At 39.9% G+C, this 25,111-nt stretch overlaps 1 long non-coding RNA gene across 2 annotated transcripts in view; it reads left to right on the top strand.

The window, feature by feature from the left end:
* The window catches only part of LOC116831654 (uncharacterized), a 65,522-nt gene that overhangs the window by 12,977 nt on the left and 27,434 nt on the right, over positions 1–25,111 (top strand). For both annotated transcript variants that reach the window (XR_012655759.1, XR_004375266.2), the window contains exons 4-6: positions 6,762–6,899; positions 18,337–18,527; positions 19,346–19,421. This is a non-coding gene — a long non-coding RNA (uncharacterized LOC116831654). The remainder of the gene's footprint in view (positions 1–6,761; positions 6,900–18,336; positions 18,528–19,345; positions 19,422–25,111) is intronic.

The following is a 25,111-nucleotide window of genomic DNA, read 5'->3' as shown; positions in this document are numbered from 1 at the left end:
TTAATCTGGGAGCAAGTTTTAGTTTAATTTTTCATAGATTTGATTTGGATGCTGCAGCATTAACTGTGAAATCAAGCTGTGATTTATTGTACAGTTTCTGCCTCATTAGAAAACAAATGTGGATCAGGCTTGGGTTCATTGTTCTTTGTGACTTCACTATTTCTAGAGAGATTGCAGCTTTACTGGAACTTTCAAATGACATGTCATGCATAGATGTACAACTGGTTCAAAAAATGTTTTGCAGTAGGTATATTGTTGCACATCTATTACTGAGGCTGATTCTTATGTCTGTCCTTATTCATAGCAGAGGAACAACGCAATCCCAGGAGTAGGGGTGAGCTTTGGTGTCTTGGAGAGATGCCCTTATGACCGCCGAAGTCAAGATTTACTAGGTGGTTGTTTTTTCAATGAGTAGCCCTCTGACCAGTCTGCGTCAATGGACAGCTGGATTTCCTGTTTGTCTTAGTAGCGCCTGGAGTAACAGAATGTTTCATCCTCTCAATAGACCGACACATCCATAAACCTGTTGTGGCAGACTCATCTTGGTGTTGCTTTTAAGTGCTCTGGGTGAAATTACCCTTGTTTAGAGGACCCACACAAGGTTTATGTACCACTTTAATCCCACTTAAACCCTATTTTGAGGTCCTAGACCCTCTACACGTAGATGAAATTGACCTAAATTTGTGTGAGGCTATCCAACATTTATAGTAGTATTTTGACCTTTTATAGCATCTTTCTTACTAGGATTTCAAAGCTATTGACAGACACTAATGAAACCTCACATAACATCCTAGTGATATCCTTTGGGTAAGTATTGTGGCCATTTTGTAAACAGAGAAGATTAAGTGAGTTGCCCATGGTGCTATAGTAAGTCATTAACAGAGTCCTCTATTTCTACCTGTAGTTTTAAAATCACATGTTGCTACTTTTCAAAAAATCCTTGTTTTCTCTTCTGCTGTTTGTGAAAGACCCAGACAAGCACAAGGGCAAACTAATTAACTGACTACACAAGGGTATCACGGGCCTTATTGATTGAAAGGGAAGGCACCTGTGACCAACTATCTGCTGATTGAGTGGAAAGAAAGGTGCCTGGGCTTCATAAGGGCAGGGAAGAGAGAACTGGAAGGCACTGAGCTCTTGGAATAAGACAGTTCAGAGGAGTAGGAGACTGGCTAAAGCTGGAGGAAGAGTTCCTGAGAGGATGGAGAAGCAGCTGAGTCTGAGTCCTGAGGGAAGCAGTTGAGGAAGCCCTCACAAAGAAGCAGCCTGAGTGTCTAGGCCCATGATGAGGGGTCTGAGTAACCCTACATGACTTCAAGGGGGGAGACTATATGTAGCAGCTGGGTGGGTCTGAAATCCTGTGGTTAGCTGGGGACAATTGAAACCAAAGCTTAAACAAGAAACGTGTTAGAAGTTGCAAAATAGACAGAACTCATAAAGGAAGGACTGTGCCCAATAGAAGACTGGGCTGAAAGAGACTGTTAGAAGCTGTTGTAGATGAGAAAACTCGTCCCCAGGAAGGGCAAATGTTATGTGACTCAGGCCTTGGTGGGGATATTGAGGATTTCCTGGGTGAAGGAAAATTAAGGCTGGGTTCTGCAGAATCATCTGAGGCCAGAAGGGGATGCTGCAGAATAGGTGCAGCTGTGTTCAAGGGGAAACAGTGATCCTGAATATACCCAAAGTAATGCCATATGTATAAAGTAATCATACTTGGGGGATTCTCCAATGCCTTCTTACATTTACTTGTAGGTTGTATAGTGACTCCACTATTAAACATTGACAGAAGCGTGACTTTTAAGTTATCAGTGTCCTGTTAGAGGTGATAGATAAATTGGGGATTCTGATGACAATAATGTGACCCTGAGATTAAAAATTGACTTGTGTCTGATTGCGATCTGAACCCTGAAATCTGCATGCGTAGCATTCAGTTTTCCTGGTCTGATGTAATTTAGCTATAGAAAACACAAGTTTAACAAGAAAAAATGTTTTTAATGTTCCTTTCTTCTGAATGTATATTTTTGTGCTGCATGTACATTTTTGTGGGCTGGGGAGCATGTGTGGTCTTATGGCTAGACCAGGAGTATAAGTACTGTACAAACTCTTCAACCACCAGCTCTGCCGTTGACTTATTGTTTGATCTGGAGAAAAGCACTAAACCTCAGGTCTTCATTTTATCCATTGTGGCAAATTGCAGGCACTATTTTGATCGGTCTCGCGCTTTCTCTTCTTTGGGGAGGGTTCAGGGCACCATTTCTTGCCCCTGCAGTGGAATGTTAACTGCCCCACTAGTGTCCTAGAGGAGGGGAGTGGAGAGGGAGGCACCTGGGCCCACCCTCTACTCCAGGTCCCAGTCCAGGGGCCCTGAGGATAGTGGTAAACCACTTGAACTGACACTTCCTTCCCCTGGGCTACTTCCCTCTCCTGCCCTTCAGCTTGTGGGGGGCTTCCTGCCCTCCCTCTGTACAAGCCAGGTGCCCCTTGACCTAGGGTCTTGGACTTCTTAGCTCACTGCAGCACTTCTCCAAACTGTCCTCTGCTCCAGCATCAATTTCTCTCTGCTCCAACTCCTTCAAACTGTTCTCTGCTCCAACTCCCACACTGTCTGATTGAAGCAGGGGTTTTTATCATGTTACTGGCTTCAGGTGCTCTAATTAATCTATAGCAAATTTTCTTCCCCTTACAGGGAATAAGGCTCCCTTCTAACCCTCTCCTGCAGCCCTCTGGCCATGCTGTATCACACCATTTATACAAGAGAAAGTGCCTGTTTCACAAGAGTGTTGTGAAGCTTAGTTAATAAATATTTGAATTCCTCAGGTGACAGATGATATGGCATTAAAATATTTCCCACCTACATTTAAGAGAACCTCTGATATAGCTGAGGGGTAAAAGGCATTGTATTCACTTACTATACCAAGAGTAACTAACCCCTTTTGAAGGCCAGCATACGTTGGTATAAAGTTTAAATTACAGTGGTAAAAATTATTAAATCTCATCTGTTCATTGTACTATTACCTTAAAGGACTACCTCTGTTTAGGGTGATTTTAAAATCCTGTCGTCTTTTGGTCTACTCACAATTGGTATACTGTAAAGTAAGTATAAAATGAATTCATTGCTGTCACAAGCTTTTTAAGGTGTGGTATGAATGCACATTTTGCAGATTTCACTTAATTTCTCCCCTTAGGCAAAATATTTTTGTTATTTCATTACATGTAATTATTTTCTAGCATTGTGCTCATCTTGGAAGCACTTACAAAGAAAAGGAAAGCATAAGAGCTTTTCAGAGTTGTGGCGGGAGGCAAAGGAAAACCAACTTTTGGGGGTGGCAATGCCATTTCAGAGAGATTTGAGCTGCAGGACTTGAGACGGAGTGTGCTGCGAAAGTGATGTGAATAGGCATATGGCACACAGTGGTGGGGGAAGGATAACTGTAATACAATGGCAATAAGCCTCCTAGTAAAACTACTTTTTCTATCCAAGTGGGGTTGGGATGGTCTAAGTAGGTGGGCTGTATTCCACTTCCAGTGAATTCACTGTATGATTAGGAAAAATGTGCTGCACCAAATGACTGTATTGACATTACTCACATCATGGAATAACTTCCTCTAGAAATCCTCCAGTCATACATCAGCAGAATGGATTTAATTTCTGTCCTACAATGTGTAGTTTTGGTCTTTGCTTAGTATAAGTAGTATGTGTGCATAGGGGGAGGATGCTGATACTGTTCAATGTTGTACTTTGAAAAGGGACTTAAAAATCTTAGTTATTTTTTTCACAGTCTCAACAATTTCATACTGGTTTGCTCAGTTTGACAGATGTCTTTTTGAACTGCGCCTCCTGCAAAATTAAGCCCTGAAACTTTGAGACCAAGCCCCAAGCAGTTTGGAGGCAGTGTGGCTTAGTGGATAGAATATGGAACTGAGATTCAAGAGACTGGGATTCTATTTCTGGCCTGCAAGGTGACCTCAGATAAGTCACTTCACTGCTATGGGCCTCAGTTTCCCCATCTGTATCGGAGATATTAGCCTCCATTGTAAAGTGATTTGATATGGCCTGGTCTACACTACACGTTTAAACCGATTTTAGCAGCGTTAAACTGATTTAACGCTGTACCCGTCCACACAACGAGGCCTTTTATATTGATATAAAGGGCTCTTTAAATCAGTTTCTGTACTTCTCCCCAACGAGAGATAGCGGAACGTTTATCATTGGTTGGTTAGTGTGCGAAATGCGGTATTGGTCTCGGGCGGTAATCCTCAAAGTGGCACAGGACGCTCTGGGAAGCATCGAATCGATGCACGGCTAGTAGACGGAAAGCCCCGCAACTTTGATTGAATTCCGTGTTTGCCAGGTGGAGCGCTGATCAGCACGGGTAGCGATGCAGTCCCAAAAGCCAAAAGAGCTCCAGAGGAACGTAGGGAGAACTGGATCTGATTGCTGATATGGGGAGACAATCTGTTCATCAAGCTCCGTTACGAAGACAAAGCAAAGCTTGAAAAATTCCGGCTATGATACGAGTCAAGCAAGTGCGGCATGAAAAGCGTACAGAAAAGCAAAGAATCAAATGGATGCCAGGAGGGAGGAGGGGTACTGGGACATCCACTATCACAGTCCAGCGTCTCGAAAGCATGCTTCTGGTGGCGCCCAGCCTGTAGGGCAAAACAGTCCGGGTGGGTTCAGGTATAGCTGCAATTGACCGCTCCCCATGAAAGAAAGGGAAAAAATTCGTTTCTGATTTTTTTGAGAATGTCAACCCTTGCTATGTGACTAGAATGCTGCTAGGTGCACACACAGGCAGACCGCGGCAGTACAATGAACCGTATCTGCTCCTCGCTCCGTGCAGACGACCCACCACGGAATAGGCTTGCTACTCGCTGAGGATCTCTGGTGGCTGGGTAACAATAGGAATGATCCCGTCATCCAGATCATGGTAAAGGCTGGTAGACCTACTCCCACTCAAAGCAGGCATGGGGGCTGAGTTATAGCCCTCCTTTCATGATAAGAAAAGATTCGTCTGCTTGGATGATCAAGCACAGATGCTGGGCTCTCTCCAACGCCAATGTGCTGGATAATAGAGTTGGAGGCTGCTCTATTTCTCTCACTACAGTCAAGGTTTCTTATCTGCATTCTAGTATAGCACAATGGGGGGACACTGCAAGTTGAGCCCAGAAGGTTGGGGGAGGAGGGAAACTGCGGGTGGGGTTGGTTGCGGGCACCCTAGAAGGGACGAGCTCACATTGAAGATTGACAAGCAGCTGTGCTCTCGGGTATCTGATACAACTGGTTCTCAGAAACTTGCCCATATCCCCCCTAGCAGGAGATTAAGACCATAAAGGAGGGATTGACTGGGAGTCATCCCAGTGGTGTTTTTGCGTCCTGGCTACCCAGCCAGGGCATCCCATGAAAGCAGGATGGTACGAATGAAGTATGTCATCTCCAAATGGTGCCTCGAGGTAATGAAAATGATACGTCTCGGCTGTATGCAAAGCAAATGATGTGCGGTACGCTGCAGTAGGTTGTCAGTGGCTCCAGTACACATACGGTGAAGTAAAAAAAAGCTGAACGGGCGCCATGGTGCCGTGCGATGTGTTGCAGGCACCAGTGAAAAGGGTGCAAAAATGATTGCTGCGTTTGCATTGCCCGGAGAGAATGAGTGATGACATTTACCCAGAACCACCTGCACCAATGATTTTTGCCCCATCAGGCACTGGGATCTCAACCCAGAATTCCAAGGGGCGGGGGAGACTGCAGGAACTATGGGATAGCTACCGAATAGCTACCCACAGTGCAACACTCCGGAAATCGATGCTAGCCTCGGACCATGGACGCACATCACCAAATTAATGTGCTTAGTGTGACCACGTGCACTCGACTTTATACAATCTGTTTTACAAAACCGGTTTATGTAAAATCGGAATAATCCCGTAGTGTAGACATACCCATATCTATTCATAAATTTTAAGGCCAGCAAGGACCAACATAATCATCATCTTACCTCCTGCAAGTTGCAGGCCACAGAACCTCACCCACCAATGCCTGTAGTAGACCCCTAACCTCTGGCTGAGTTACCTGAAATCATCAGATCATGATTTCAAGATTAAGTTACAGATAATCCACCATTTACACTAGTTAAAACCTGCAAGTGACCCATGCTGCAGAGGAAGGCAAAAAAACACTAGAGTCCCTGCCAATCTGACCTGGGGGGGAATTATTGGCTGTAGGAGATATTTGCAGTCACAGGTTGGCTATGTGCCATTGTAGGCAGTCTATCATACCATCCCGTTCATAAATTTATCAAACTCAGGACTGACTCTAAGCTCTTCATTCAGGTAAAAGTCCTACTGACTTCACTTAGTTTTCCTGACTAACTATCTTAATACTGGGACCCTGAATGTAAAACTGTATGTGGCTGGATTATACAAGGGGTGCAATTGAACCAAGACTATCAATAAAGATAGGATAAGCTAGAGCATAACAAAATGTATTATCAGATTATGATGGCTGGCAGCAATAAATTTGATTTACTATATCTAGCAGCATTTACTAAATAGTTTGTATCCATCAGCATGTGGCGCAGGTCACTTGCAGGTTTTAAAAGGATAGTTCCGGTGCATTGTTTAATTGTTCAGAGTCCAATGCACATTTTGATCTACAGTAGAAAATCCAGTTATGTGAATGCAAGAAGGGTCCCAAAAATTAAGTTCTGTTGCAGTGGGGTCCAGTCTGTGGCTTCTGAAGCTCTAAATTGTGCATTCCACAGGCACCTGGTAAGAAGAAAATCTGTTTTGATTACAAATTGAACACATGGAGGGCACAACTCCAGGAACAGCTTTTAACCTGAATTGTCTAGATCAGTCTGTCACCAAGGAAGGGCAGTGGGTCTTCCGAGCAGTCCCAGGTGTGAGTTGGGTGTGCTCTAAGCACCTGTTTGTTTCTTCCCTACTGCAACCACTCAGCAATAACCCCCGCCCCCACAGGCAGCCTGTTGCATCACAGGGATGGGAGGAGAAAGTAGCCTTCCCTGAAAAGCTGTCGGACTCCCATAAGGAGAGCAGGACAGGAGCTTGATTCCTTCTACTTAAGCCTAGGGAAGCTGATTGTGGACCCTTGACCTTTTCGAAATATTTTCAGTCTTAAAGCTGAAAAGCTTGGACACAACACATCTATTGTACATGCTGGAAGGTAATTTGTGGGGAGGACAGCTTATAAGGGCTTGTCTAAAGTTTTTTTGTACCATTTTAACTGTATCTGTATAGAAACCAATATAGTTACACTAGTACATCCCTTTCCTATAGATGCAGTTATACCAGAACATTAGTTTTTATATCAGTATAGCTTACTCCCTCCTATACCCTGATGGGAATTAGCTAAATGATAAGCACTTTTTCTATCAGTATCACTGCGTCCATACAGCAGGGGTTGTACCTGTGTAACTACTTCCTGTACAATCACATGCCTAACCGAAAGAGTTAAATAGGATTAAAACCCTTACTTAGGACTCAGTCACAAGCCCTGCTGCATACCTATCCTGGGGAGTAATGGGGAGAAGGAGCTCCTTAGGCCTGGCCTACACTTAAAAGTTAGGTCAACGTAGCTATGGCACTCAGGGGTAGCTCAAACCACCTGAGCACCATAGCTATGCGAACCTAAGTCCCAGTGCAGATGCAACCAAGTTGATGGAAGAATTCTTCCACTGACCGAGCTACCACTGCTCTGAGAGGTGGATTACCAAACGCAAGGGAAAAACCCAGGCAGTTGCTGCAGACAGCGTCTACAGGAGCATATCTGCAGCACCATAGCTGCGCTACTGCAGCACCTGTAGTGTAGACTTGGCCTTTCTCTCCTGCATGGGCTTACCCTCTCTCTTTACTGGTGCTGGGGGGAGGGAAGAGCAGTTACTGCCAGGCAACTGCATCCTTTCTGCACAGATGGGGGAGGGAGGACAAGGACGGAGCCTTGGATCTCACTGTGTCTCTCACCAATGGGCCCCGCCAGTGCATCAGAGCCAACACAGTGGGGGACATGATCTGCGTCAGTGAAACGGTTGGCACAGATCCATTTCCCCTGAGAGCAAAGGGGAATCAGATTCTGAGACTCCAAGCTACATGCTGCCTCTTACTTACCTTGGGTTTGTATGGGTTTTGGTCCAACTCTTAGTTTCTAATGACTCATAGACTCGCAGGTCAGAAGGGACCAATATGATCATCTAGTCTGACCTCCTGCACCAAGCAGGCCACAGAACCCTACCCATCCACTTTTATAACAACCCCTAACCCATGACTGAGTTATTGAAGTCCTCAAAATTATGGTTTGAAGACCTCAAGCTGCAGAGAATCCACCAGCAAGTGACCCATGCCCTACGCTGCAGAGGAAGGCAAAAAACCTCCAGGGCCCCTGCCAATCCGCCCTGGAGGAAAATTCCTTCCCGACCCCAAATATGGCGATCAGCTAAACCCTGAGCAACCCCTGAAGCACTGCAGCAGTGGCGCACGACCTCACCGCCAGCACTTTTGAAAGAATTCTTCTGCAAGTAACTCCAGATTTCCCATCCCATCACAGACGATTGAGCAGAACTTATCTGCTGATTAATCAAGATCAGTTGCCAAATTAACTATTCCCTCATATTCTCCCCTCCATATATTAATTCAGCTTAGTCTTAAAGCAGATAAGTCTTTTGCCCGCCACTACTTCCCTCGGACGGCTGTTCCAGAACTTCACTTCCTAAATTGGTTAGAAACCTTCGTCTATTTCAAGTCTTAAAACTTCCTAATATTCAGTTTGTACCCATTTGTCTTTGTTGCCTACATTAGTACTTAAGCTTCAAATAATTCCTTCCTCCAGACATTATCCCTGATAGATTAATAGAGCAAGCATATTCCCCCCGCGCTCTTTTGGCTAGGCTAACAAGCAGCTCTTTGATCTGAGTCCTTTAAGGAGGTTTCCATTGCCTACGGATCATCCCTAGTAGGCGTCTCTGAACTGTCCAGTTGAATCTCCTCTTAAAACATGGGACACCAGAACTGCACACATATTCCAGTTGGGGTCTGCACCGCCCTTATAATGTAGTCTCAACACTTCTTATCCTGCTGAAATACTTGCCATGATGCACCTTAAAACGCATTTGCTTTTTTAGACGGCAATCGCCATTGGGCTCATGACATCCTCGCTACAACATCCCAAGGTCCTTCCCCTCCTCTGTTGCTTGTCAACTGATGCGTCCCAATGTATACTAAGTCTTATTATAATCCCTAAGTGATGACCTTGCACTTCACTATTATATTTTCACTATTACTAACTCAGTTTCCAAGGTGGTCCAGATCTCTGATAGCCGTCCTTCTCCGTGTTAGCAATACCCCAAGTTGTGTCATCGGCAAACTTTATTAGCACATTCCCCGCTGTTTGTGCCAAGGTCAGTATAAAAGGGTTAATAACGATCGGTCCCAAAAACGATCCTTTGAGGGATCACTATACTCCTTCCACCACAGTTCACCTTTCAGTACGACCGCTGGAGTCTCCCTTTAACCAGTTCCTTAATCCTTAAACTATTCATATTCATCCCCATCTTTTGCCATTTAACTACAGTTCCCATGCGGAACCGTGATCAAACGCCTTCCTGAAATCGAGCGTAAATTAGATTCTACCGCATTCTTTGTCTAAGTATCTGTCACCTTTTCTCAAAAGAAGGAGATCAGGTTGGTTTGGCCGATCTACCTTTAGTAATCCATTGTTACAATTTCGTCCCACATTACCATTGACTCAACTTGTCTTAACTACTTTCTCCTTTTTAATTTTCCAAGACTTTACATACTACAGACGTCAAGCTAACAGAGCCTATAGTTACCCGGATCCTTTTTTTTCCTTTCTTGAGATCGGAACTACGGGTTAGCAATTCTCCGAGTCGTACGGATACACCCCGAGTTAGCGATTGATTAAAAATTCTCGCTAATTCGGGGCTCGCAATTTTCTGCAAACAGTTTCTCCGGCTGTAGTGGCTTGATTACTTCAAGGAATCTTTTGATTATTGTGATTTCTTTGACTCCTATCTTGACTTGTGTTACACTTGCTTTCTCTGTTGCTTCAAAATATGATATTGTTGGACCAGTTTCTTTTAGCCTACAGCAAGGTTACATTGGTGGATTGTATTTCATTATTTTCAGAGGCATTACAATGAAAATCAAGGACTAAGTGCAGAGATTTGGGCCCTCACATTAATAAAGAACATTTTCTATATTAATGTGTTTTCTCTTATATCTGAACTCTTCCCATAGAATAGATGTTACATGACAGCAGTCAGAGACTTACTGTTGTGTAAATGTTTGTAAAAAGCGGAATTATTCATTAAATTGGTTTTTACTAAGCACAAATAAAGGTATTGGATGTTTGGGAGCAGTTGTCAATTAAAGTCAAATAGATATTAGAAGTAACAAGCAATATTGCTTTATTTTTTTCACTGGTTACAAATTTGTATAATTACTACATATTTCTAATCAAATCAAAGGTATTTTAGATTCCTATCAGTTTGTTCTTTAAATAGATGAGAATGAGGTAGATGATATTAGTTTATAATGCTGGCAGGTTTGACCCTGTGGTAATTTAAGGAAAAACATTTCAAAGAACCTAACTATATCCTTGGTACATTACAAGAATCACTTTATTGTATTCAAGCTCTGCAACATGTGGCTGAAAGAAGGCCTTTGTATTTTCATTCAGGTTAAATCTTGTTATGCCATGTCTTTTTTGAAACATTTAAATCAGTCAGTATGACATCACATCTCAGATTCATATGATTAATTTGATGGCTGTAACTATTAACAGATTAAAACTATTAGATGAATTGTGTACTAGTATGGTCAGCTTTAGATTGCTAAACTAAAATAGTAATGCATTAATTGGGTCAAACCTTCCCATCTTTTTTCAAGTTCAAATAAATGGACTTGGATCTTAATGGCAGCTCAACTGGGAGTAGTAGGAGGAGAGAATAAAAATTGCCTTGAGTCTGTTTTTAAGCATTGCTGCAAATATTTTTAAATATTTGGCTTGCCCTTTTGTTTATAATATCTTAAGTCCTGAAGATTTTGTTTAAATTTTTTTTATAAGGAGCAGTAGAAACAATCTTGGTAAATGTCAAATCTCATCATCCTGGGTCTTATAGCTGAGGAATCCTGCAGATCCTCGTGTGTAGTATTGTAAACAATTTGATATTTTCTCCAAAGTTCACTAGGGTCAGTTTAATGGGTTATTGCCCAAAATTCTAAACAACCTCAAAACTCCTTCCCACTACAGCTACGCTTTGCTATGAAAGCTCAAATGTGCAGAAATAGAAGACAAAGTTGTCTCTCAAACCACCTCCCTTGATCCTGAGCTAGCCAACGGTCTCAGCTGGCCTCTTAGGTACAAGTTTGACATCTTCATAGATCCTTTTAATGTATTTCTATCCATAGTGGCCCATGGACTTGGGCATCATGGATTGCAGGAGGGGCTACACAGCTGAGGTTTCTTCAACTGTCCATTAGGGTTTAAGGCCTTTGCACTGCTGCATGTAGTACAAGGGCTTCATGGGGCAAGAATCAGTCTGTTCACTTGTGTACCATCATTTCACTTGTATTCTACAGTTACACTCAGTTTTCAAGAGTTAGCAGATTTTCGTGACTTCAGTGGAGCTGTGACATTGTATGCCAGCTGGAGGAATTTGGCTCTTACATTAGAAGATATTCATTCAATTGTTTGTTAAGAGCCATCATGAAAAACTTTCGACCTCTTTAAAAAAGCACACAAGCCCAATTTCTTTTCCTGTCGGGTCACCTTGAATCCAGTCCAAAATGGACAATAGGAACACGGGCAAGTTTGAGGGGACCCAATATTAACTATTTCATCTCTTTGTTTTAATATTGTTTGCAGAGGCCATTTGATTCTTTACTGTGACTTTTCTAAAGAGATTATTCACTGAATCTTATTGTCTAGTTAGAACCATGCCACCAATCCCCCACTAAGTGAGCAACCAAACCAAAGTAGGCTACTTCTGTTGCAAACAGGTGTGGTTAATTATCTGCACCCATGCAGGCATGAAGTGGGGTAGACCTGCATAGGAAACAGAACTTTTCATTATCGAGCAAGAGAGAGCTTAACTACTTAGTTCATGAAAATTCACATGCTGGGTTGCTGTAGGTGTGATCTACCCCCCACCCCACCGAGGGCATTGGCTTAACACTGGGAGTGGACCCTGCACTACTATAGCCAATAACAAGGCACCAATTACAGGGGGGAGAGAACAGGCCTCTCTGAGGCCCATCTCTGGTGCTCTTCTGGAATGAAAGTGGCTCTGCACCATCCCCTACTTGCGACTATGGCAATTATAAGACACAAAATTGCCCATTGTGTTGTGAAGTCGCTATTGCTTTTAGGTGCTCAGGCCAAAACAACGTTTCTCACATACAAAAGTGGACAGTGTGGAAGATTCTTTCCAAAATGTTGTCCAGGAATTTCCATGCAACACAAAGCTGCTTTTCTTACCTTGGTATTAAGTGGAAACATACACGAACTGGGAATCTTTGGCAGTAACCCTGTAGCATTGAGGAGAACACTTGGCAGTTTGCTTCATCAGTATGGTATTTTTTTCAAACTACCTTTTTTCTGTGGTCCAGTCAACAAGCCAAAATCTTACATACAATTTAGTGTCTAAAAGCTAATTTGAGATCAGACAGTGTAATTCAAAGTGCGAGCAGTTAAACTACACAAGAGTATTTGTTACACAGCACCACATGTAGGTAGGAAAACACGGTGGAAGAAGTGTTTGTGTTTCAGTGATATAAGCACTGGCAAAAATCTTCACATTATGGAAGCAGTGGTGACTTGGTCATCAAGTTAGATAATTTAGTCATAAGGTTTTCAAAAAAACACAAATTAAAAGTATATTTTAAATATGCTGGACCACTTTCACCAGCAATTTTCCATATAAAGGGCTTAATTAACTCTAACTGTAACAATTACTAATCTTTCAATTCTTGCAGTATTCCCTGAAACATGTATTAATCTTCCCGTTTCATAGATGCGAGAATGAGTAGAGAAGTTAATTTTGCTTGCCAATGCTACCTAAGCAATTCCTTGTCAGGCCAGGAATTTAAAAACTTGAGCGGTTTCACAGGTCTTATTTCATGTACTAAACCCACTAACCATATTCTGATTTAAATGTTTTTAAAACACTTTGCTCATGTCTGTATGGACCACCTATGTTTGAAAACAGCCCGGTTTAGTTGAAATAGGTTTATTTAAACCAAGTTTAGATTTGGAATTGTCTTCATCGGTAGAAAAACAAGTGAGAAATCTTTCTCATCTTTTTTGGGGAAAGGGTGTGTTAAGCAAAGCTCTTAATCAGTTCTCCATTGTTAGAACTTACTGTTATAATGCTATAAATATTTTGTAAAATCTTTGTATTTCCATTCCCGATCAGTTTATAGACTTTACCAAAACTACCTTGTCTATTAGGATTAATTTCTGTAAGTAAGATAGTTTGTCTATTTCACTGCATGTTTTAAATTATTAGGTTACTTATACTGTAATTTTAGGGCCAATTTGTTTGAAAAGATCTGTTTTTCAAAACCAATGGCATGATAAAGAGGCTCAATCACAGATTCATCTCGATTTTATTTTGCATCAATAGTTAGACTCCTGCCTGCCCAGGACTGGAAGTATAAAAATAACTAGAGGAACCTGACCTGGCTTGAGTATGTAGTTCAGCATGGTCTTACTTCTACTCTTTGCTGCCTCACCTACAATGTGACTGGGGCTACATTGCTATTTATTTAGTCATGCTAACTCAAAGGAGAGCTGAGCTGAGGATGTGTATACAAGCAGGGCAATTCAACCTTAGATCAGCACAGTTTAACTAAGTTGAAAATTCTCTTTCAGGTAATCCAAATGCTCTTATTTTCTATATGCTCCAGCATTTTAAATAGGGGTTTTTAAATTTAATTAAATTTCTTAAAAGAGTCTTTTAAACTTAATGGCATTCAAGAAAGGATTGTTTTTTTCTTAATAATCATTGGAGAGTTATTATTGCTTTCTGAGTTTGGCTAAGGTAACTAATTTCACATTGTCAGGTAAACTTAATTTCCCAAATATTTTAAAAATATACTCGTATTTATTAGTAACCAGTTATAGCAGGTATTTGATTCCATATTAGTACACAAACTCTCACTATTTGTTGTAACATGATTATCAGGAAATTATACATTACATAATTTGCATTTAGTATCCAAACCATTTGCCATGAACTTCACAAAGATTATACCTCTTACGGCATTTACGTATAAATTAATAGATTTTTCAACTTTAAATGGAAAACTTAGGTTAGAATTAAACAGGGATATTTCCTAACTATAACTTGTTTTCCTTAAATTTATATGGAAATTTGAAGACTCAGTGTGCATTATCAAAATAGTTTTCAATAAGAATTAGGGCTGTCAATTAATTACAGTTACTCACCACAATTACCAAAAATTAATCACAATTAATTGCATTGGTTAACAGTTATAGAATTACAATTGAATTATTAAATCTGTTTGGGAATTTTTCTACATTTTCAAATATTGATTTAAATATACAACACCTGAATACAATGTGCTCAGTGCTACTTTATATTATATTATAATTTTTATTACAAAATATTGCACTGTAAAAATGATTTTTGAAAATAGTATTTTTCAATCACCTCATCCAGTCCGTTAGATGCCATCTCTTTTGTTGTGAAAGTCTAAACTTACAATGTAGATTTTTTTGTTACATAACTGCACTCAAAACAAAACATGTAAAAACTTCAGAGCTGACAAGTCCCACTCTAGTTCCTATTCTTATTCAGCCAATTGCAAAGACAAACAAATTCGTTCACATTCTATAGGAGATAATGCTGCCCTGCTCTATTTAACATGTCCACCTGAGTTGAGAACAGGCTTACTCTGTGTAGCTAGTGTTTGCAAGGTATTTAATGTGCCGGGATATTGCAAACACTATAAGTTCTTCATGCTTTCGCCCCATTCCGAGGACATGCTTCAAGGTAGATGATGCTTCATTAAAAAATAATGCGTTAATTTAAATTGTGACTGAATCCCTGGGGGGAGAACTGTTGCTTCTGTTCTGTATTTTACTGGCATTCTGCCATATATTTAATATTATGTAGTCTTGGATGATGACCCGGCATTTAAGAACACTTTTCACAGCAGATTTGACAAAATGCAAAGATGGTACAATCTGTGAAGAATTTCTAAATAGCTACTAGCACTTGGCACCAAGTTTTAAGAACTTGAAATGCCATTCCAAAAATCTTGAGAGGATGGAGGTGTAGAGCATACTTTTCAGGAGTCTTAATGAGCAACATCAGATGCAAAAACTATTAGAACCTCAAAACCACCAAAAAAAGATCAACCTTCTGCTGATGGCATCTGACTAAGATGTGAAATAGAAATGTGTTGATCTGCACTACTTTGGATATTATCGAGGCAGGAACACATCATCAGCCTGGGACGCATGTCCTCTGGACTGGTGGTGAAGCATGAAGGGACTATGATCTTTAGTGCAGTCTGGCACTTAATATTCTTGCAATGCTGTTCTACCACCAGTGCCATGTGAACGCCTTGTTCTCACTTTCAGAGTGACCATATGTGAAAAAGAGCAAGCAGCATTATTCTCCTGCAAATTGTAACCAACTTGTTAGTCCAAGCGATTGGTGAGTAGGGACTGCGTGGATTGTATGCTCTTTAGTTTTAATTATTGTTTATTTTTTGAATGCAGTTTTTTCTTAGAATTCTACATTTGTAAGTTTCAGCTTTTGTTGGTAAAAAGATGACTACAAGTATGATGTAAATTGAAATTACTACTTCTGCGTTTTTACAGTCAAATATTTCTATGATAAAAATAAAGGAGCATGTACACTTTGTATTTCTGTGTTGTAATGAAATCAATATACACCTCTACCTCAGATATAACGCGACCGATAAACCACGAATTCGGATATAACTCGTAAAGCAGCTTCTCGTGGCTAGGGGTGGGCTTGCGCACTCTGGCAGATCATAAGAAAGTTCGATATAACACGTAGTTTTTTGGCCCAGGACGGCATTTAATCAGGTAGAGGTGCATTTGAAAATGTCAGAAAAACATTCAAATATTTTAACATTAAATGATATTCTATTGATTTAACAGCATGAATTAATCAAGATTAATTTTTTAATTGCTTTAACAGCTGTAATAAGAATATATTCCAGAAGTGTTGTGTGGTGTGGAGGGGGTGTTTAAAGCTACGTTTCTCTCTTTGAAAGAAAAGGGTTGATAAAAGGCTCTTGGGTTTAGCTTTTTGATTTTTGAATCACAGGTGCTAGACATCAGTTTCTCTAAGAAAATTCTATAAACAAGAGTATTTTGCATTCTTTAATGAGGGTAATGTCTTCTCTTTGAGAAGACTCTCTCCTTGTTGGATTGCCTTTAACTAACAGTTCCAAGTTACACGGTTGCAGTGTTTGCACCCAATTTTGTATTTAAAGACCTGGTCTACTATGCGTTTAAACCGAATTTAGCGGAGTTAAACCAATTTAACCTGACACCCGTCCACCAACGAACGGCCTTATATATTGATAAAGGGCTCTTTAAACCATTCTGTTATTCTCTCCTGACGAGAGGAGAGGCTGATCGGTATTACCACTGTCGGATTAGGGTTAGTGTGACCGCAGTTCGACAATATTGCCTCTGAGTGGTATCCACAGTGCACCATTGTGACCGCTCTGGAAAGCAACCTGCACATAGACAGGAAAAGCCCCCGAATTTTGAATTTATTTCTGTTTGCCCAGAGTGGAACACTGCTCAGCACGGCGTCGGTGAATGCAGTCTCAATCCAATAAAGAGCTCCCGCATGGACCGTCGGGAGATTACTGGATCTGATCGCCTGTTTATGGGAGAGACAAATTGTTCTATTAGAACTCCGTTTACAAAAGCGAAATGACCAAAGCATTGAAAAAGGATCTCCAGGCTATGATAGGCAGAGTCCACAGCAAGTGCTGTGGCAAGCGTAACGGAAAGCCAAAGGAATTCAAATGGACGTATGGACGGATGGGGGAGGGGTAAAGGACTCCAGCTATCCCGCAGTCTCCAAAAACATTTGCATTCTTGGCTGAGCTCCCAATCCCTGTAGGCTCAAACACATTGTCGGGTTGTTAGATTATATCTCTCAATTCTACATGCCCCCTCCCCCCGTGAAAGAAAGGGAAAAGTTGTATTCTTGGAACTTTTTTTTATGTCCCATATGTCTAGCATCGCTGCTGGTAGTAGATGCAGTGCTGCAGCACTTACAGCGCATCTCTTCCCTCCCTTCCCCTCACCTGGTGCAGATCGTACAGTGGAAAAGGACGATAGCCTCTCGTATATCCCATGAGTATGCTTCCTGGCTGGCTCAGGTGAGATTGGCTGGGATGCTGGGTAAAATAGAATGGACTCCCAGTCATTCCAGCTAGATTGGTACAGAACGGATGGAACCGTGTTTATCATAGCAAAAAAACTTTGGGGGGCTGAGCTCCATGCAGCCCCCCCTTTTCATGTCTTAAAAGAAAAGATTCTGTACTGCCTGGACTGATCATAGCAGTGGAGCTGCCTCCCCCTCCTTTATTCCTTACTAAAAAACTCAGTGTTTCTATTCCTGCATTCTTTTATTATTTATCACACTAAGGTGGGGACATGCCAACGGTAACCAGGGGTTGGGGATGAGGGAAGCAATGGATTCTCTTCAGCATGTGGGCACAGACTCACAGCACCAGCACCTCTGGATAAGAATTCTCTCTGCATAACCTCAGATCCATCCCCATCACAGACGATTGACAGACTTATATCGTGCTGATTAATCCAAGATTCCAGTGTTGCCCAAATTAAATAGTTCATCAATATCATCGCCCTGTCTCCATATACTATCAGCTTAGTCTTAAAGGCCAGTAGCAGTCTGCCCCCTATACAAACCGATTCCCTCGGAAGGGAACCTCAATGTCCTTAACTACTTTCTCCTTTAAAATTTTTTCCAAGACCTTACATACTACAGACGTCAAGCTAACAGGCCTATAGTTACCCGGATCACTTTTTTTCCCTTTCTTGAAGATAGGAACTACGTTAGCAATTCTCCAGTCGTACGGTACAACCCCCGAGTTTAGCGATTGATTAAAAATTCTCGCTAATGGGCTCGCAATTTCTGCAAACAGTTTCTCCCGGCTGTAGTGCTTATTACTTCAAGGAATCTTTTGATTATGTGATTTTCTTTGAACTCTATCCTGACTTGCTGTTTACACTTGCTCTCTGTCTGCTCAAAATAGATATTGTGGACCAGATTCTCTTCTTGCCTACAGCAGGTTACACTGGTGGATGTAATTTCATTATTTCAAGGGCATTACACTGATTAAATCAAGACTAAGTGCAAGGAAGATTGGGCCCTTCACATTTAATAAAGAACATTTTATATTAAATGTGTTTCTCTTATATATGAAACTCTTCCATAAGAAGATAAGTTACATGACAGCAGGTCAGAGACTACTGTGTGTAATGTTGTAAAAAGCGGATTATTCATTAAATTGTTTACTAAGCACAAATACAGGTATATGGAATGTTTGGGAGCAGTGTCAATTAAAGTCAAATAGATATTAGAAGTAACAAAGCAATATTGCTTTATTTTTTCACTAGGTACAAATTTTATAATTAACTACATATTCTAATCAAAATTCAAAAGGTTTTAGATCCCTCATCAGTTTGTTTCTTAAATAGATGAGAATGAGGTAGATGTATAGTATTATAATGCTGGCAGTTTGAACCTGTAGGTACATTTAAGGAAACAACATTTCAAAGACCTACTTATCCTTGGTAATTACAAGGAATCACTTTATGTATCAAGCTCTGCAAAAATGTGGCTGAAAAGAAAGGCCTTTGTATTTTCATTCAGGTTAAATCTTGTTATGCCATGTCTTTTTAAAACATTAAATCAGTCAGTATGACATCACATCTCAGACTTCATATGATTAATTTGAAGCTTAAACTATTAAACAGATAAAACTATTAGACTGAATATGTGTACTAGTATGGTCAGCTTTAGATTTGCTAACTAAAATAGTAATGACATATTGGGTCAAACCTTCCCATCTTTTTCAAAGCTCAAATAAATGGACTTGGGATCTATGGCAGCTCAACTGGGAGTAGGAGGAGAGAATAAAATTGCTTGAGTCCTGTTTTTAAGCTTGCTTTGCAAATATTTTTAATATTTGGGCTTTTGCCCTTTTGTTTATAATATCTAAAGTCCTGAAAGATTTTGTTTAAATTTTTTTTTAAAGGAAGCAGAAGAAACAATATTGGAAATGTCAAATCTCATCATCCTGGGTATAGCTGGAGGAACTCCTGCAGATCCTAGTGTGTATGTATTGTAAACAAATGCATATTTTCCCCAAAATGTTCACTAGGTCAGTTTAATGGGTATTGCCAAAATTCTAAACAACCTAAAACTCCCTTCCCCACTCAGCTAAGCTCTTGCTATGAAAGCTCAAATGTGCCAAGAAATAAGAAGACAAAGGTGTCTCTAAACCACCTCCCTTGATCCTGAGGCTAGCCAAGGTCTCAGCTGGCCTTTAGTACAAGTTAGAACATCTTATAGATCCTTTTAATGTATTCTCATCCATAGTGGCCCCATGGAATCTTTGGAGCATACATGGATTGGCAGGAGGGGCTACACCAGCTGAGGTTTCCTTCAACTGTCCATTTAGGGTTTAAGGGTCCTTTGCACTGCTGCTGTAGTACAAAGGGACTTCAGTGGGGCCAAGAATCAGTCTGTCACTTGTGATACCATAATTTCACTTGTTCTACAGTTACACTCCAGTTTTCATAGAGTTGTAGGGACAGATTTTCGTGACTTCAGTGGAGCTGTGACAATTTATGCCAGCTGAGGATTTGTCTCTTACATTAGAAATAATTCATCTCAATGTTGTAAAGAGCCATCATGAAAAACTTTCAGACCTCCTTAAAAAAGCACACAAGCCCAATTTCTTTTCCTGTGCGGGTCACCCTTAATCCCAGTCCAAAATGGACAATAGGAACACGGGCAAAGTTTGAGGGACCCAATATTTAACCTATTTCATCTCTTTTGTTTTAAATATGTTTGCAGAGGCCATTGATTCTTTACCTGTGACTCTTCTAAAGAGATTATTTCACTGATCTTTTGTCTAGTTAGAACCATGCCAGCAATCCCACCACTAATGAGCAACCAACCAAAGTAGGATAACTTCTGTGCAAACAGGTGTGGTTATATCTGCACCCATGCAGGCAATGAAGTGGAGGGTGAGACACTGCATAAGAAAACAGATTTTCATTATGAGCAAGGGAAGTAAAATACTTAGTTATGAAAATCACATGCTGGGCTGCTGTAGGTGTGATCTAACCCCCCACCCCACCCGAGGGCATTGGCTTACACTGGGAGTGGACCCTGCACTACTAATAGCCCAATAACAAAGGCACAATTTACAGGAGAGAACAGGCCTCTCTGAGGCCCAATCTCTGGTGCTCTTGCTGGAATGAAGTGGCTCTGCACCATCCCCTACTTTGGACTATGGCATTAAAGACACAAATTGCCCATTGTGTGTGAAGTCGCTATGCTTTTAGGTGCTCAGGGCACCAAAACAAAACGTTTCTCACATACAAAAGTGGACAGTGTGGGAAGAATTCTTCCAAAATAGTTGTCCAGAATTTCCATGCAACAAACAAAGCTGCTTTTTCTTACCTGGTATTTTAAGTGAAACACTACACGAACTGGAATCTGGCAGTAACCCCTGTAGCACTGAGGAAGAACACTATGGCAGTTTGCTTCATCAGTAATGGTATTTTTTTCAAACTACCTTCTTTTCTGTGGTCCAGGCAACAAGCCAAAATCTTTACAATTACAAATTTTTTAGTGTCCTAAAAGCTAATTTGAGATCAGACAGGTGTAATTCAAATGCAGCAGTAAACTACACAAGAGTATTTGTTACCAAGCACCACATGTAGGTAGGAAAAACAGGTGGAAAGAAGTGTTTATTGTGTTTCAGTGATTTATAAAGCAACATGGCAAAAAATCTACATTATGGAAGCAGTGGTGACTTGGTCATCAAGTAGATAATTTAGTCATAAAGTTTTTCAAAAAACACAAATTAACAAGTAATATTTTAAATAATGCTGACCACTTTCACAGCAATTTTCAAATATAAAGGGCTTAATTAACTCTAACTGTAAACAATACTAATCTTCAATTCTTGCAATATCCCTGAAACATAAGTATAATTATCCCTGTTTCATAGATGGAGAAACTGAGGTAGAGAAGTTAATTGGCTTGCCAAATGCTACCTAAGGCAATCCTTGTCAGAGCCAGGATTAAAACTTGAGGTTTCACAGGTCTTATTTCTGTACTAAACCCACTAAAACCATAGTTCTGATAAATGTTTTAAAACACTTTGATCATGTCTGTACTGGCCAACCAAACTATGTTTGAAAACAGTTTAGTTAGAAATAGGTTTATTTAAACCAAGTTTAGATTGGAATTGACTCATGGTAGAAAACAAAGTAGAGAAAATCTTTCTCATTTTTGGAGAAAGGTGTGTTAAGCAAAGCTCTAATCAGTTCTCCCATTGTAGAAACTTAACTGTATAATTTTAGCTATAAAATATTTTGTAAATCTTTGTATTTCCCATACCGATCAGTTTAATAGACTTTACACAAAATACCTTGTTCTATTAGGATAATTTCTGTAAAGTAGATAGTTTGTCCTATTTCACTGCATGTTATAATTATCTGGTTACTATTACTGTAATAGGGCCAATTTGTTTGAAAAGTGTTTTCAAAATCCAACTGGCATGATAAAGAGGCTCATCACAGAATTCATCTCCAGTTTATTTGCATCATAAGTTGACTCCCTGCCTGCCCAGGACTGGAAGTATAAAATAACTAGAGGAACCTGAACCTGGTGAGTATGTATTCAGCATGGTTCATCCATACATCTGCTGCCACTACCAATGTGACTGGGGCTACACTGCTATTTATAGTCATGCTAACTCAAGGAGAGCTGGAGCTGAGGATGTGTATACAAGCAGGGCAAATCACACCTTAGATCCAGCACAGTTTAACAAAAGTTGAAATTCTCTTTCAGGTAACTCCAAATGCTCTTATTTTCTATATGTCTCCCAGCATTTAAAATAGGGGGTTTTTTAAATTTAATTAATTCTTAAAAAGAGTCTTTAAACTTAAATGGGCATCAAAGAAAGGATTGTTTTTTTCTTAATAATCATTGGAGAGATTATTCTTGACTTTCTGAGTTTGGTAAGGTAACTAATTTCACATTGTCAGGTAACTAATTTCCCAAATATTTTAAAAATATACTCAGATTTATTAGTAACCAGTTATAGCAAGGTCATTTGATTCCATATTAGTACACAAAACATCTCACTATTTGTGTAACAATGATTATCAGGAAATTATTACATTACATATTTGCATTTAGTTCCAAAACCATTTGCAACTGAACATCACAAAAGATTATACCATCTTAAGCATTTAACGTATAAATAAAGATTTTCAACTTTAAATGGAAACTTAAGGTTAGAAGTAAACAGGATATTTCCTAACTATACTTGTTTTCCTTAAATTTATATGGATGAAGACTCAGTGTGCTTATAAAATCAGTTTCAATAAGAATTAGGGCTGTCAATTAATTACAGTTAACTCACACAATTAACTCAAAAAATTAATCACAATTAATTGCATTGTTAAACAGTAGAATACCAATTGAAATTTATTAAATCTGTTTGGATTTTTCTACATTTTCAAATATGATTTAAATTACAACACTGAATACAAAGTGTACAGTGCTCACTTTATATTATATTATATTTTTATTACAAATATTTGCACTGTAAAAATGATTTTTGAAAAATAGTATTTTTCAATTCACCTCATACAAGTACCGTAGTGCAATCTCTTTGTTGTGAAAGTCTAACTTACAAATGTAGATTTTTTTTGTTACATAACTGCACTCAAAAACAAAACAATGTAAAACTTCAGAGCTGACAAGTCCACTCAGTCCTACTTCTTATTCAGCCAATTGCAAAGACAAACAAATTAGTTCACATTTATAGGAGATAATGCTGCCTGCTTCTTATTTACAATGTCACCTGAAAGTGAGAACAGGCTTACCTTGTGTAGCTAGTGTTGCAAGGTATTTATGTGCCGGATATGCAAAACACTTATAAGTTCCTTCATGCTTTCGCCCCCATTCCAGAGGACATGCTTCAAGGCTGATGATGCTCATTAAAAAAATAATGCGTTAATTTAAATTGTGACTGAATACCCTGGGGGAGAACTGTATGTCTTCTGTTCTGTATTTTACTGGCATTCTGCCATATATTTAATATTATAGTAGTCTTGGATGATGACCCAGCATTTTAAGAACACTTTCACAGCAGATTTGACAAAATGCAAAGATGGTACAATTGTGAGATTTCTAAAAATAGCTACAGCACTTGACCCAAGTTTTAAGAATCTGAAATGCCATCCAAAATCTGAGAAGGATGGGGTGTAGAGCATACTTTCAGGAGTCTTAAATGAGCAACACTCAGATGCAAAAACTATAGAACTCAAACCACCAAAAAAAGATCAACCTTCTGCTGATGGCATCTGACTAAGATGATGAAAATGAACATGTGTTGATCTGCACTACTTTGGATATTATCGAGCAGAACACATCATCAGCATGGACGCATGTCCTCTGGAATGGTGGTGAAGCATGAAGGGACATATGAATCTTTAGTGCATCTGGCACTTAAATATCTTGCAATGCTGTCTACAACAGTGCCATGTGAACGCCTGTTCTCACTTTCAGGTGACATATGTGAAAAAGAAGCAAGCAGCATTATCTCCTGCAAATTGTAACCAAACTTGTTAGTCCAAGCGATTGGCTGAAGTAGGACTGAGTGGACTTGTATGCTCTTAAGTTTTATATTGTTTTATTTTTGAATGCAGTTTTTTTCTTTTTTAGAATTCTACATTTGTAAGTTCAGCTTTTGTGGTAAAAAGATTGGACTACAGTATGATGTAAATTGAAAAATACTACTTCTGGTTTTTACAGTCCAAATATTTATGATAAAAAATAAAGTGAGCACTGTACACTTTGTATTCTGTGTTGTAACTGAAATCAATATACACCTCTACCTCAGTATAACGCGACCCGATAAAACACGAATTCGGATATAACATAGTAAAGCAGCGCTCGGGGTAGGGGTGGGCTGCGCACTCTGGCAGATCAAAGAAAGTTCGATATAACACAGTAAGATTTTTTTGGCTCCCAAGGACGGCATTATATCAAGGTAGAGGTGCATTTGAAAATGTAGAAAACATCCAAAAATATTTAAATAAATGATATTCTATTGTTTAACAGCATGATTAATCAAGATTAATTTTTTAATTGCTTAACAGCTGTAATAAGAATATTTCCAGAAGTGTGTGTGTGTGGGGGGGTGTTTAAAGCTACAGTTTCTCTCTTTGAAAAGAAAAAGGGTGATAAAAAGGCTCTTGGTTTAGCTTTTCTGATTTTGAATCACCAGGTGCTAGACATCAGTTCTCTAAGAAAATCCTATAAAACAAGAGTATCTTTGCATTCTTTAATGAGGGTAATGTATTCTCTTTGAGAAGACTCTCTCCTGTTGATTGCCTTTAACTAAACAGTTCCCAAGATTACAGGTGACAGTAGCTGCACCCCAATTTGTAATTAAAGACCTGGTCTACACTATGCGTTTAAACCGAATTTAGCAGGGTTAAACCAATTTAACCCTGCACCCGTCCACACAACGAGGCCCTTTATATTGATATAAAGGGCTCTTTAAACCGATTTCTGTACTTCTCCCTGACGAGAGGAGTAGCGCTGAAATCGGTATTACCATGTCGGATTAGGGTTAGTGTGACCGCAGTTCGACAATATTGCCTCTGAGTGGTATCCCACAGTGCACCATTGTGACCGCTCTGGAAAGCAACCTAGCCACATAGACAGGAAAAGCCCCGCGAACTTTTGAATTTCATTTCCTGTTTGCCCAG

Source organism: Chelonoidis abingdonii, chromosome 4 (assembly GCF_003597395.2).
Source record: "Chelonoidis abingdonii isolate Lonesome George chromosome 4, CheloAbing_2.0, whole genome shotgun sequence".
In the NCBI taxonomy this organism is placed as follows: Eukaryota; Metazoa; Chordata; order Testudines; family Testudinidae; genus Chelonoidis; species Chelonoidis abingdonii.
This window is presented reverse-complemented; position numbering and strand designations above follow the sequence as displayed.